Below are 13,170 nucleotides of genomic sequence, written 5' to 3'. Positions count from 1 at the left end.
ATGGATTCCGGCGAGGATTCTGGGAGGTTGGCAGGACATGTGGACTGAAGTCTCCTTACCGGGACCTCCTGTTTTAAGATAACTCGTGCGAGTGGTTACTATGCTGCCTGGCCAGGGCGGGTGGTTTCAGTCAGTGGTTCCCCCAGTAGGTATATTGCCATGCACTTGAAGTGTGCTACGGGAGGCAGACTGCCCCTCACACCTGGCTTCCCCTGCTGGTGGTGGTTTAGTTGCTGAGTCATGTCCAACTCTTGTGACGATAGAGGAGCCCAGCAGGCTCCTCTGTCCATGGGATTCTCCAGGCAAGGATACTGGAGTGGGTTGACATTTCCTTCTCCAGGGGATCTTTCTGTCCTTAGGGATTGAACCTGCATCTCTGGTGTCTCCTGCATTGCAGGCATCGTCTTTACCACTGAGTCATTGCGGAATGCCATCCTGTCTTATTTCCAGACGACAATCTTAGAATGTAATTCCCGTAGGCAGTATGGGTGGGTAGTGTACTGGGGAGGATCACTGGGCTAAGGTGCTTCTGCCTGAGAACAAAGACAGCAATGCTGATTTCCAGCATTCTGGAACCAGACTGACTCCATGCGCATCTAGGTTCTACCACATAAGGGTTGTGAGATCCTGGCTGAGTTCTTGACCTCAGTGTCTCCATCTGTAAAATGGGAATGATAGGACCAACCTCACTGGGCCTTTGTGAGCTCTGTATGCATTTATACATGTGACTGTTTGGACCAGTACCTGGCCCCAAGAGTTAGTTCAATAAAAAGCGACTTAGCAGCAGCAGCAGTGTTATCATTAATACATTACTAAATCAGAATTACAAATAATCTATTCTGGGAGAGAACTTGCCACTTGCTGCGCATCTGGAACGCTGTAGGCATCAGGCTGTGAGTCAGTTTCCTTCTTTGACTCCCATCTTGACTGTCTCTTCCAAGATCCTGTCTGCCTTTTCCCACTTGAGACAGTCCATGTAATGACTGCCTCTTGCTTTACCCCGCACCTCCAAGGAGCCTTACGCCATTTCTTGCTGGTTGTTTCTGGTTTTAACTCAGCCAGGAATTGGTAAATAAGTGGCCTTCCACTCATGGTGGCTTGTTGTAGGAAGTCTCCTGGGCAGCTCTGGAAAGGCTTTAGAGCTGGGGTCCCCAGCCTCCTGGATCTCACGACTGATGGTCTGCGGTGGAGCTGATGCAATAACAAGACGGGTAGAGTGCACAGTGAATGTGACGTGCTCGAATTATCCCGAAACCATCCCCCTCTGCTCGTCCAGTCCATGGAAAGACCATCTTCCATGAAACTGGACCCCGGTGCCCACAAGGTTGGGGACCTCTGCCCTAGATAACTGGTCTTAACGTGAGGGAGGATTCTAGTCACAGAGTGTGAAGGAGGAAACTGATTAGATCTCAGTCTCCGTATCCCCGCAGGACAGATCCTGACAGAGACGGAGCGCTGAGGAGGACGGAGTTGGATGTTGTTGAGTTGCTCAGTCATGTCCGACTCTTTTGCAACCCTATGGACTGTAGCCCGCCAGGCTCCTCTGTCCATGGGATTTCCCAGATAAGAATACTGGAGTGGGTTGCCATTTCCTTCTCCAGGGGATCTTTCGAAGCCACGTCTGCTACACTGGCAGGCAGATTCTTTACTGCTCAGCCACCAGGGAAGCCTGGAATTGCACATAGGCTGGAGAAAGCAGGGCTGGGGATGTGGGTTTGGCTGCCGTCTCCTGGGCTGGTTGGTGCTTTTGAGCAATGAATTAATTGATACCAGCTCCTGTTTGTTTGTGACATGTCTGGGTCTAGAGAATGGGGAGCAAAGAGGCCACATATGGGCTGCCTGGTATGCTTTCCAAAGCCCCCCTCCCTTGGCATCAGGACCAGAACGCTCGGTGACCTGGGAGGACCCAGTTCTTCACTGAGAATTCACCCACCAGATTCTCCAGCAGGTTTGCAGGGTGGGCTCCTGGTCATTGCCTCTCTACTCAGGCTGGTCAGTTACATCCTGGTCAGTTTCCCAGCGGAGAAAATAACAACATCTTTGCATTTTTGTTTGCAGAAATTATCACCGACTTCTGGCTTCTTGGGCTTTTTAAGTGGCAAACAATGATGGCTGTTATGATTAATGCAAGGGTTAAAACTTTCTGTTGGGCGTGTGTTTCATTTTACAACCTAACTCATTCTCTCCATGCATCAACTTCCAATTCTGTCCTTGGCTTGGGATTTTTTACCAACTTGGCAGGCAATGCCTCTTGCCTTTTATTTTTAGAACTTAGAGTAAGGATTAGCAATGTAATATTAAGAATCGGGTGAATTGAATTAGGTAAAATACACAATAGAGAAAAAGCTGTAAAAGCTTGACTTTTTTGACACATAAGCAGTAAAAACAGCCTTTTAGAATTTTAATCTAGGGCATGTTATCAGCCCTTCAATTCCCTTGGCCAATGACTCTGAGGATTTCAAAACGGATTTGGGGAATACGTGTGATTCTAGGATTCTTCTTAGTGACTCAGGAAAAAAGTTTCCTTGTCTCTTCTTATGGAAGTGATATGGGTATTTATAGCTTGAATATATATTACTAAGAACTGCCGATTGTCTAAGTTTTTACTCTGTGATTTAAAAAAAAAATCAATTTAGAGCTGTATGTGTGTGTGTTTTCATGAATGAAGGCTCAAACCAGTTGTGTACTGGTTTCCTACAATAAATCCAAGTTTCTGGCAAGCTCTGGATCCCGTCCTGCCTAATCTCCCAGACTAGTGTGTCTCATCGAGCTTCCTGTGGTGATGAAAATGTCCTTTATCTAGTCACTAGACACACATAGCTACTGGGCATTGAAATGTGGCTCGTGCAACTGACTGAGGAACTGGCTTTTAATTCGGCTTTTAATTCGGTTTGAGCGTGGAAATACCCTCACATGTCCATGTGGGATCTTGCCCTGGGCTTGGACAGTTCCTATCAGAAACGGCCTGTAACTCAGGCAGCAGCCGGCTTTCTGAGGAACTCGAGTTCCCTTAGGGGTGGGATGAACCAAAAATCAGAGGCAACCCCTCGGGCAGTGTCTCTGCTGGAAGTAAGCCTCCTTGGGAAGTGCTTTTCTACCCTTAGTCCTCTGAGCTTTAATACTGAAAGCCCTCCTAAGGCTGCGCACTGCTCTGAGGATAAGCTCTAGGCTCCTAATGACTTTTATTATCTGCTCACCTCTCACTTTCTTGCCCATCACTTTCCCCGTCATCTGGTGATTTCTCATCACATGGATAGACTTCCGTTCCACCATCGGGCTGTGTGCATCCTTACCGCTAGAGCTTTGCAGACACTGTGCCCTCTGCCTGGAATGCGCTTTCCCTCCCCTTCACCTGATTCACTCCCCCCTGTCCTGTGGGTTTCAGATTGGATGTCAGTTCCCATAGCATCTCCTCTGGGAAAAGCTTTCTGGAGCCCTCCTCGGACAGGTAGGTGTCCCTCCTGGTATGCATGCTAAGTGGATCCCCGTCATACCACCTAGCACCCTTGATTGAAGTCACTGATTTTCCTGTATGTCTCTCCCTTTATACTGTGTGTGCGTGCTAAGTCCCTTCAGTCGTGTCCGATGCTTTGCGACCCCATGGACTGTAGCCCACCAGACTCCTCTGTCCATGGGGATTCTCCAGGCAACAATACTGGAGTGGGTTGCCATGCCTTCCTCCAGCGAATCCTCCTGACCCAGGGATTGAACACAAGTCTCTTACGTTTCCTGCATTGGTATGTGGGTTCTTTACCACTACCACCTCCTGGGAAGCCCCCATTTACACTAAAGCTTTGCAAAGTGAGGTCCCTGGACCAACCATATGAGCATCACCCAGGCATTGGCTAGAAGTGCATGTTCTCAGCTCCCAGCCTAGATCTCCTAAATCAAAAACTCCAAACACTGGGCCTAGTAAGCCCTCCAGGGGAGCCCGATGCCACTTCAAGTTACCGAACCACTGAGCTAAACCATACACTTCATGAAGGTTCATGACTTCCTATTCCATACTGTGTCCCTTAGCACGCTACATGGCTTGGAGGAGTAGATGTTCAAGAAACACCTCCAAACACGGTACTTTGGTTATGCTTTGGGCTGCTTATCCTGTAAGGAGATTTTTACCTGAAACCAATTTAAATTTCTTCTCCTTTTGCCAGAGGAGATGAAGAACTGAGTACTTTTTATAAAAAAAAGTACATCCTATATATGCATTCTAATATATTCAATGTATATTGAATATACGTTCTAATATATTCAATGTATATTGAATATACGTTCTAATATATTCAATATATATGTATATTATTTTTCATATTCTTTTCCATTATGACTTCTCACAGGATATTGAATATAGTTCCCTGTGCTATATGGTGGGATCTTGTTTATCCATTCTATATATAATAGTTTGCATCCGCTAATCCCAAACTTTCAATCCATCTCTCCCTCATACCAACACTTGTTATTTTTTGTTTTTGATACTTGAGTACTTGAAAGAGAAAGTTAACTAGGATAGCGTCAGAGAAAAAGCCTTTAAATTCTTTAAATGTATTTCTTAGATCAATTAAAAGTTATACATTGAGTACCTATTATATAATAAATTGCTAAATTGAAAGAAATAAAATCAATAGAGTTTATTCCAGTTGCTCCTTGAAAATGTTTGTTTAAATTTGATTAAAAAAGAAAAAAAAAACAGGCATGTGTGTTTGTGCTCAGTCACTCAGTAGAGTCTGACTCTTTGCAGCCCTATGGACTATAGCCCACCAGGTTCCTCTCTCCATGGGATTTTTCAGGCAAGAATACTGGAGTGGGTTGCCATTTTCCTTCTCCAGGGACTCTTCCTGACCCAGGGATTGAGCCTGCATCTCCTGCGTCTCCTGCATTGGCAGGCGGGTTCTTTACCATTGTGCCACCTGGAAAGCGCCCATACCACACTTGATCTTAGCCAAAAGGTCAAGAAATGGAAAAAGTATATGAAAATGTAAATGCTGACATGTTACTACTAGTTCCTGATACAAGCGGTGGCAACAGAACTCCATCTTTAGAGATTTTCTGGACAACTTTCTGGAGCCCTCCTCGGACAGGTAGGTGTCCCTCCTGGTATGCATGCTAAGTGGATCCCCGTCATACCACCTAGCACCCTTGATTGAAGTCACTGATTTTCCTGTATGTCTCTCCCTTTATACTGTGTGTGCGTGCTAAGTCCCTTCAGTCGTGTCCGATGCTTTGCGACCCCATGGACTGTAGCCCACCAGACTCCTCTGTCCATGGGGATTCTCCAGGCAACAATACTGGAGTGGGTTGCCATGCCTTCCTCCAGCGAATCCTCCTGACCCAGGGATTGAACACAAGTCTCTTACGTTTCCTGCATTGGTATGTGGGTTCTTTACCACTACCACCTCCTGGGAAGCCCCCATTTACACTAAAGCTTTGCAAAGTGAGGTCCCTGGACCAACCATATGAGCATCACCCAGGCATTGGCTAGAAGTGCATGTTCTCAGCTCCCAGCCTAGATCTCCTAAATCAAAAACTCCAAACACTGGGCCTAGTAAGCCCTCCAGGGGAGCCCGATGCCACTTCAAGTTACCGAACCACTGAGCTAAACCATACACTTCATGAAGGTTCATGACTTCCTATTCCATACTGTGTCCCTTAGCACGCTACATGGCTTGGAGGAGTAGATGTTCAAGAAACACCTCCAAACACGGTACTTTGGTTATGCTTTGGGCTGCTTATCCTGTAAGGAGATTTTTACCTGAAACCAATTTAAATTTCTTCTCCTTTTGCCAGAGGAGATGAAGAACTGAGTACTTTTTATAAAAAAAGTACATCCTATATATGCATTCTAATATATTCAATGTATATTGAATATACGTTCTAATATATTCAATGTATATTGAATATACGTTCTAATATATTCAATATATATGTATATTATTTTTCATATTCTTTTCCATTATGACTTCTCACAGGATATTGAATATAGTTCCCTGTGCTATATGGTGGGATCTTGTTTATCCATTCTATATATAATAGTTTGCATCCGCTAATCCCAAACTTTCAATCCATCTCTCCCTCATACCAACACTTGTTATTTTTTGTTTTTGATACTTGAGTACTTGAAAGAGAAAGTTAACTAGGATAGCGTCAGAGAAAAAGCCTTTAAATTCTTTAAATGTATTTCTTAGATCAATTAAAAGTTATACATTGAGTACCTATTATATAATAAATTGCTAAATTGAAAGAAATAAAATCAATAGAGTTTATTCCAGTTGCTCCTTGAAAATGTTTGTTTAAATTTGATTAAAAAAGAAAAAAAAAACAGGCATGTGTGTTTGTGCTCAGTCACTCAGTAGAGTCTGACTCTTTGCAGCCCTATGGACTATAGCCCACCAGGTTCCTCTCTCCATGGGATTTTTCAGGCAAGAATACTGGAGTGGGTTGCCATTTTCCTTCTCCAGGGACTCTTCCTGACCCAGGGATTGAGCCTGCATCTCCTGCGTCTCCTGCATTGGCAGGCGGGTTCTTTACCATTGTGCCACCTGGAAAGCGCCCATACCACACTTGATCTTAGCCAAAAGGTCAAGAAATGGAAAAAGTATATGAAAATGTAAATGCTGACATGTTACTACTAGTTCCTGATACAAGCGGTGGCAACAGAACTCCATCTTTAGAGATTTTCTGGACAACTTTCTGGAGCCCTCCTCGGACAGGTAGGTGTCCCTCCTGGTATGCATGCTAAGTGGATCCCCGTCATACCACCTAGCACCCTTGATTGAAGTCACTGATTTTCCTGTATGTCTCTCCCTTTATACTGTGTGTGCGTGCTAAGTCCCTTCAGTCGTGTCCGATGCTTTGCGACCCCATGGACTGTAGCCCACCAGACTCCTCTGTCCATGGGGATTCTCCAGGCAACAATACTGGAGTGGGTTGCCATGCCTTCCTCCAGCGAATCCTCCTGACCCAGGGATTGAACACAAGTCTCTTACGTTTCCTGCATTGGTATGTGGGTTCTTTACCACTACCACCTCCTGGGAAGCCCCCATTTACACTAAAGCTTTGCAAAGTGAGGTCCCTGGACCAACCATATGAGCATCACCCAGGCATTGGCTAGAAGTGCATGTTCTCAGCTCCCAGCCTAGATCTCCTAAATCAAAAACTCCAAACACTGGGCCTAGTAAGCCCTCCAGGGGAGCCCGATGCCACTTCAAGTTACCGAACCACTGAGCTAAACCATACACTTCATGAAGGTTCATGACTTCCTATTCCATACTGTGTCCCTTAGCACGCTACATGGCTTGGAGGAGTAGATGTTCAAGAAACACCTCCAAACACGGTACTTTGGTTATGCTTTGGGCTGCTTATCCTGTAAGGAGATTTTTACCTGAAACCAATTTAAATTTCTTCTCCTTTTGCCAGAGGAGATGAAGAACTGAGTACTTTTTATAAAAAAAGTACATCCTATATATGCATTCTAATATATTCAATGTATATTGAATATACGTTCTAATATATTCAATGTATATTGAATATACGTTCTAATATATTCAATATATATGTATATTATTTTTCATATTCTTTTCCATTATGACTTCTCACAGGATATTGAATATAGTTCCCTGTGCTATATGGTGGGATCTTGTTTATCCATTCTATATATAATAGTTTGCATCCGCTAATCCCAAACTTTCAATCCATCTCTCCCTCATACCAACACTTGTTATTTTTTGTTTTTGATACTTGAGTACTTGAAAGAGAAAGTTAACTAGGATAGCGTCAGAGAAAAAGCCTTTAAATTCTTTAAATGTATTTCTTAGATCAATTAAAAGTTATACATTGAGTACCTATTATATAATAAATTGCTAAATTGAAAGAAATAAAATCAATAGAGTTTATTCCAGTTGCTCCTTGAAAATGTTTGTTTAAATTTGATTAAAAAAGAAAAAAAAAACAGGCATGTGTGTTTGTGCTCAGTCACTCAGTAGAGTCTGACTCTTTGCAGCCCTATGGACTATAGCCCACCAGGTTCCTCTCTCCATGGGATTTTTCAGGCAAGAATACTGGAGTGGGTTGCCATTTTCCTTCTCCAGGGACTCTTCCTGACCCAGGGATTGAGCCTGCATCTCCTGCGTCTCCTGCATTGGCAGGCGGGTTCTTTACCATTGTGCCACCTGGAAAGCGCCCATACCACACTTGATCTTAGCCAAAAGGTCAAGAAATGGAAAAAGTATATGAAAATGTAAATGCTGACATGTTACTACTAGTTCCTGATACAAGCGGTGGCAACAGAACTCCATCTTTAGAGATTTTCTGGACAACTATTCCAGTCTTAGAATTTATCCTAAGGAAATAACTGGATAAGTGTGCTGTGACTCTGTAGAGGATGTAAGAGAATATAGAAAAATTCTCTGCTTTTAAGGCCTGAAAATGATTAGGGTATTTATGATGTTGACCACTTCTGCCCACTCTTCAAACAGTTAAAAGTTAGACAGTCCCTCTGGGAGCTTGCCTGTGTAAACAGGGGAGTCCATGCGGCTGACCAGGGAGGGAGCCCAGCCTGGGATCCATAGATAGTGAAGAAATCAATCATTAAACATGCAAATAATCAAGGATTAACTTGATGAAGCAGTTGACGTGAAATTGCCAAAACCGTAGGAAATTTTGCCAAGGATTTTTATCTTGGTAGGAAAAATAAAAATGAGAGGAGTCAGCCTGTGTTCTAATCTTTCCCTTTAAAGAAGGTATGATTATATAATGCGTGAGTTTTACTACTGAAGTAGGGTGCTATCATGGGAGCAGTCTAATCAAGCAGTTCCGGCGCGAGTGTAATAAGTGAATATAAGAATACACTCAGCTTGGGGAATCTCCAATGTACGCTTACACATTGTTGATAAACAACCTGAGACTATTTTGGGCTGATGGGTATAGCCTGTCTCTGGCTGGCAAGATACACACCGTATATGGTGGCAGAGGTGTCAGATGTCAAGACAGCTTCTCTTTCTGAAAATAACACTTTCTCATTCTGAGAAATCCCACTTTTATCCATTATGCAGAGATCCAGGCCGGAGGAAGTATTGCCGAGATTATTTTGAGTTCCAGAGTCTGGTTTCTGTGACATCTTTTTCCTTTCCTTGGGAGAGTTGAAAAAGCAGGTAATGGATATGCCCTAGGCTGCTTTGTTGTGAGCGGCTGGGAGAGTGAAATATTTAATGTCTCCCTCACTACTAGGGTGACATTTTCCTGCGGCCCGAGCACGGCAGGTTACGAGCTAGGCATTCCCCTCCCCATTAATGATTCAACAAATGAAGGTGAATTTGAGCCTCAGCCTGGGCTGTAGTAACTGCTCAGCTGTTCCTGAACTGTTGCTTTCATCGCACGTTTCTTCTAGTGTTTACTCCTCTTGCATAAAAATTAGGACAGCTAATGTTTATTGCTCCCTCCCTGTGGGTCTGTTCCTGGAATTCCTATTCCAGGAATTTCTAAATATTCGCTCATTTCAGCCTCATGGCAACCCCCAGAGGCAGACACTATTATCTAGCCCATTTGACAGATGAGAAAACAGAGGAACAGCAGTACTACTTGATGAACTCTTCTGAGGTCTGGCGGCTGCAGGAGGTGTGTCTCCAGAGCCCACGCCCTTTGCCATGCATGTGGTGGGGACGCTGGGTCATGGCACCGGGACATGACCTTGGCAACTAAAGAAATGGGACTTGGTTCCAGTGTCAGCCCTGCGGCAACCAACTGTGGACCTTCAGTGCCGCCTGTCACCTTTCTCAGCCTCTTTGTGCATCCTGGAAGTGGGGGGTGGTACTGATATTCTACTCAGTTATGGGGGAGAAAAAAAACTAACAAAGGGGGGGACAGTGGTCAAGAGTCTGCCTGCCAGTGCAGGAGACCCAAGAGATGTGGGTTCCATCCTTGGGTGGGGAAGATCCCCTGGAGAAGGAAACAGCAACCCGCTCCAGTACTCTTGCCTGGAAAATTCCATGGACAGAGGAGCCTGGTGGGCTACAGTCCACAGGGTCTCAGGGAGTCGGACATGACTGAGCAACTGAGCACACAGTATTTGAGCTAAAAGTAATTCTTAAAAAACAGTTGTTGGGGAGGGAGGAGGGAGGAGGGTTCAGGATGGGGAACACATGTATACCTGTGGCAGATTCATTTCGATATTTGGCAAAACCAATACAATATTGTAAAGTTTAAAAATAAAATTAAAAAAAAAAGTTGTGCAGGAGGGAAAGGGTAAATTGGGAGACTGTGATCGATAAATACACACTACTAAATATAAAATAGATAACTAATAAGGATCTATTGTATTGCACAGAGAGCTCTCTTCATTACTCTGTAATGACCTATGTGGAAAAAAAAATCCAAAAAAGAGTGGATATATGTACATGTATAACTGACACACTTTGCTATAGAGCAGAAACTAACACAACATTGTAAATCAACCATTCTCTAATAAAAAATTTTTTTAAGTTATAATGCACTAAAGCAAAGTAAATGCTAAATGTTCTTAGTGATCCAAAGAGCACACGTGCCTCTGCAGGTCCCATACAAATAGGGCAGCCCCAACCTAGAAAGAGTTCTCCGTGACATTTCACTTTATGCAATATTCAGTGAAATTCACTTTTCACTTTAGGAAATGTGAAATATTCATCTTGGCTTAAAAATACTCTCCTTTTGACCATAAAAAGGTTTCTTTCATGAGTTATTTAATATCTATCTGAGTTCTCATGACTGCACTAAGCATGTGGTCCCTTCAGAGCCTATGTTATGAATTAGGACACAGTGCACTGCGTATGATGGTGACTTAATGGTAATACATTAATTTTAAGGCTTTTTGTTTTGTTTTGTTTCTTTACTTTTAATTGAGGAAGATTGTAAACATGTAGAAAAATAGAGTCATATAATCAACCCTCTTTCTTCATGGCCATGGTCGGTGGTCTTTCATCTATTCCTCTGTTTCCTCCCTTCCCGATGTTATTTCAGAATAAACTTAGTCAATGTATCTTTCCATCAAACCTGTTTTGAAATTTGTTTGTTTCACTTTTTCCTATCATGGTTGTTTGCCACTCAGACTTTGAGAAAAGCAAACATCTGCATTAAAGGTAAGTAGTTAGATTACTAGCTGTAACTCTTCCCTAGATGGTGCCAGAGTGATAGTTTTGTTTGTTTCAATGCGGTCCACTTTTAGGGGGTCTTGGAGTTATTACCCTCTAGAAAGTACTTAGTGCCTTAAAGGATCATAGTTTTCTGAAGCCTTACCCCAGTGCCCAGACGAGGTGATGAGGGAAAGGATACAGGATTTGGATTCAGATAAGATCTGGTTCTGGTCCCCTGCTTGCTACAAGCTCTGAGAGCATGGATGTAACTGTGAACTCTTAGCTTGATTCTTTATGTGTAAAGTTCATTCATTTGGTAGTTCTTCTATTCAAAGGTCCACTGTATGTCAGACCCTGTTCTGGATCATGGCAAGTATCACAGAGAATAAAACAAAAATAATTTACTTTTCAGTGACGTTGTATAGCTCAAGGGCATTAGTGGTACGTGAAAACTTGCTGCACACTCTCAAGTAAAATATGGTTATTATTATCTTTATTTTCTTGGATTGCTTTTCACTTGAAAACTTCAGTTCACAAGTATTCTAGGCTTATAGTAGTTTTTAATAAACAAGTTTTATTGAGGAGAAAAATATTACTCATTCTGTCATAGCTGGAATGTCTTGCTTAGTTTGTTACAAATGGTTACTTGAGTCTGAGCTACTGTGTACTCCGCTAAGGGTTTTACATGAGATCAAGATTGAGCTTCACAGGGACCTGTAAGGTAGGCCTTGCCTTTACTGTACAAATGAGGAGACTTAGGCCATTTTCCCCAAGGTCTCAGGAGCATAAGAGGTGGAGCCGGGATGTTAGCCGTGTCTGTCTCTTGGTCTTCAGACAGAAGCCCTCAACCATCCCTTGATCCTGCCTCACTTGGGAAATAAGAGAAAGAGGGCTTGGTCCTGAGCCTTTGGAATTTGCTTCTCCATGTGAGACAAAAGCAACCACAGTACAGGGTGGAATACAAGGGAAGGGTTGGGCAGACAGCAAGTTCTTCCTAAATGAAAAAGCCCCTGCCTCGGGATTTGAGGATCTGCAAAAGGGATGGAAGGGCTCTGTTGCCTGTGTGGATGCTGGGAGGAGGAGGCCGCCGTGGCGTTGAGGGTGGGTGGGCCCGATGGGTGAGGCCAGAGCAGACAGCCACACAGCCTTTCTCATTTCTGGTCTGATATGAAACTGATCATTTCCGGAACGAAGCGCGACAGAAACCATCGGTCCACAGCTTTTGAAGACAACCTGAACGGTGGCCCAGATTCCCCCACTGGACCTAGGACAGCTGTTTCTTGAGAGTCACTGGTGCAGATTTCAGAATGTATTTTTGTATTTGGTCTCAATACCAAAATTTTAATCTCTAGAAATGATTCCTCTTACTGATAGCCTAAGTGTTTAAACTGTGGCAAGCATTCATAAAGGTAGATCCTCATTGGTATGTGCAGACATACGCAGAATTAGCCGCATCAGGGCCGGGCAACATTGTTTTCTGTGTGTGGTGTGTAGACTTTGGAAATCTAACACACAAAGTCACCATCGCCAGATATCTGAGGTTGGAAAAAGCAGAGGAGGAGAGGGCGTGGCCTCTGAGTCTGACTGTAGCCAGCCCGGAGCCCATGGGCTGACCTGCTAGGCAGGTCCAGCTGAGGATTGTTTGGGGGTGGCCTGTTTTGTGGCCAACAACCAACTTTGGGTCTTGAGCGTAGCTTGGCTTTTTGTTGACTGTAGGATGACAGAGCATGCGTGTCACAACTCAAATATTAAGGACTGGCTGATTGTAAATCCAGAGCACAGGCTTTTAGAGTGCTTTAAAACATGCTTTGAAGAGATCTTAAATTGTTCCAGATACCTAAAGTTCAAATCCATGTAGTATTGAAAGGCTTTTGTGTAGGTTTTTCTTGGAGTGTGTGCCACATGCACATATTCATTCCTGACTTGGCTATGGAGGGTGATGGATTATTTAAGCCTCTCATTTACGGATTGATTGGTGCTCTTCTCTTCATTCTTACACTGTTTTTAACTTTTCTTTTAAAGAGCTCTGGGCAGTCAGGAGGATTATTGGGTTGAAATGTTGAGTTCAGGA

At 43.6% G+C, this 13,170-nt stretch overlaps 1 protein-coding gene across 5 annotated transcripts in view; it reads left to right on the top strand.

The window, feature by feature from the left end:
* ATP8B1 (ATPase phospholipid transporting 8B1) overlaps positions 1-13,170 on the top strand; it is a 112,178-nt gene that overhangs the window by 30,087 nt on the left and 68,921 nt on the right. Inside the window, exon 1 of one of the 5 annotated variants that reach the window (XM_086373596.1) lies at positions 9,053-9,146. The exons of the other annotated variants lie outside the window; for them this stretch is intronic. The gene's annotated coding sequence lies outside the window, so the exon portion shown is untranslated. Of the gene's footprint in view, positions 1-9,052; positions 9,147-13,170 lie in introns of those variants that run through there. 5 annotated transcript variants of the gene reach the window in all.

The sequence above is a fragment of the Bos grunniens genome, chromosome 24 (genome assembly GCF_055505025.1).
Source record: "Bos grunniens cultivar Pamir isolate PY7600 chromosome 24, Bosgru_T2T1.0, whole genome shotgun sequence".
In the NCBI taxonomy this organism is placed as follows: domain Eukaryota; kingdom Metazoa; phylum Chordata; class Mammalia; order Artiodactyla; family Bovidae; genus Bos; species Bos grunniens.
Note: the sequence above shows the minus strand (reverse complement) of the source record. Positions and strands in the feature narration are given on the sequence as shown.